Source organism: Gossypium arboreum, chromosome 11 (genome assembly GCF_025698485.1).
Source record: "Gossypium arboreum isolate Shixiya-1 chromosome 11, ASM2569848v2, whole genome shotgun sequence".
NCBI lineage: Eukaryota > Viridiplantae > Streptophyta > Magnoliopsida > Malvales > Malvaceae > Gossypium > Gossypium arboreum.
The window spans coordinates 124,353,096-124,355,267 of record NC_069080.1 but is presented as its reverse complement, the minus strand read 5'-3'; the positions used below and the strand labels follow the sequence as shown (position 1 = coordinate 124,355,267).

Sequence of the window (2,172 nt, the reverse complement as noted above, 5' to 3'; positions counted from 1 at the left end):
ATCCTTCTCATGACAAAATAAACTAGCTATAGTGGAAGAGGACGCCTACGACCACCGGCTCCACTTAGATTTTAGACTTACGATTTAGAGGAACATGATTCTAGCCAACCGTCACTTTCGTGGGACCGTCTTACACTAGATCATCACTCCTCAATGGAAAATACTACGTCATTTTGTCTCTTGGGCTCGACAACTACTGACACAGTAAGCTAACAAACCAACTGTACAACTGTTTCAAAACATACAAAGTGACTGCCTTTGTACAAGATGAAAAGATCACTTTTGGAAGGAAATGGATAGAAGCGTCAATCCCATAATGTGGAAAAACGATGAATACTCTTTGAGAAGGCTAAGTGCTTACTGGTCGTGAAATTAACTAAAAATTCGACTAAGGCAAGCACACCTATCGAAAAGTAGTATAGTTATAGTGAGATCGAGAATATCATATCCACGAGGACTAAAAGTACTAGTAATTACTATCTTTTTATTATCTAACCTAAGAATTAAAGGATGTTTTTAAACTAAAACTATTTATCTAATTAACTAAGATTATGACAGAGATTAAAGTTGGAAAATACTTTTTAGAAGACCGATGGAGAAGACAATACCCAAGGAAGAATCCTCCTAGAGTTCACTTATTACTTCTGAATTAGACGATTTATCCACTTGACTTAATCTGTGGAAATCCCTAGTTTATGTTATTATCTCTCTCAAGACTAAAAACAACTGACTCTAGGTTGATTAATCGAAATCTCTTTCTAATTAAAACCCCTATTGTTGCATTAACTCAATCTATGGATTCCCTTATTAGATTTGACTCTAATCCGGCATATTTATGTCATCCTATCTCTAGGATTGCATGTAACTCCACTTAATTATGAATGATCTACTCTTAAACAGGGACTTTTGTTCCACTGAATAAGCACATCAAAAATCTGAATTAATATCCTGGAATATTAAAGCAAGAATTAGAACTCACAATTAAGAATAAGAACAAGTATTTATCATTTAATTCAAATAATAATAAGATTCATCTTAGGTTTCATCTCCCTTAGGTATTTAAGGAGTTTAGTTCATAATAGTGGAAAACATCTCAAAATTGGGAAAACAAAAAAACATAAAAAAACCAAAAAACTTCTAAGGAAATTGAATGGAGATCTTCAATCTTGAAGTAGATCCTACTTTTGAGCTGATTCTGATGGCTATCCTTAAGTATTTTCTGCCTTCTACTCTGTGTGTCCCCTTTTAATCCTCTTCTAGGGTGTTTATATAGACTTTACAATGCTTTAAAACCCTCAAAATTAGCCTTTTTCGAGTAGAATTAGACTTGGGCTCGACAAGGACACGGCCATGTGGCACGCCCGTGTGATGATGTTCAGGCCGTGTGTAAGTGTTACTGTAAGGATTATTTTGAAGTTAAGGATTATTACCCATATAATTCATTTGCTCGTTCTTCATGTTAGGGTCGTAGGGTGGATATTCTGAATTACCCGTTCCACCTCCACTTACATCGCACTGCATTACTGGATGAACCTGCGTAGAACCAAGTAAACCATCAATTTTTCTATTAAAAAGTTCTACCTGGCATAGCAACCGGATCAACGTTAAAAATGTCGGCTGCTTTTGTCGGCTTTGTCCTCATGATTTGCCACTGGTAATTATTCAGTGGAATCTCTTTTATGAACTTATAAGCCTCTTCAGGTGTCTTATTATTGATAGTTCCACCAGCAACTGCATCGATCATTTGTCTAGTTGAGGGATTCAAATAGTTGTGGAAAGTTTGAACCTGTAGCCAAAGAGGTAACCTATGGTGAGAGCACCTTCTCAATAGATCCTTGTATCTCTCCCATGCATCATAAAGTGTTTCTAAGTCCATCTGTACAAAAGAAGAGATATCATTCCTTAACTTTTTCATTTTGGCCGGCGAAAAGTATTTGAGTAAAAATTTTTCGGTCATTTGTTCCCAAGTAGTGATTGACCCTCGTGGTAATGAGTTCAACCATTGTTTAGCCTTATTCCTTAATGAAAAGGGAAATAACCGAAGGTGAATGGCATTATCAGAAAGACCATTTATTTTGAAAATATCGCAGAACTCTAAGAAATTGGCCAAATGAGTTTTTGGGTCTTCATCCTACAAACTATCAAACTGACCAAACTGTTGAATCACTTGTA

At 35.9% G+C, this 2,172-nt stretch overlaps 1 non-coding gene across 1 annotated transcript; it reads left to right on the top strand.

The window, feature by feature from the left end:
* Positions 1–1,802: 1,802 nt before the first annotated feature.
* Positions 1,803–1,909, top strand: LOC128284715 (small nucleolar RNA R71). Its single transcript, XR_008275138.1, has one exon. It is a non-coding gene; the product is annotated as a small nucleolar RNA R71 (small nucleolar RNA).
* The last annotated feature ends 263 nt before the right edge of the window (positions 1,910–2,172 follow it).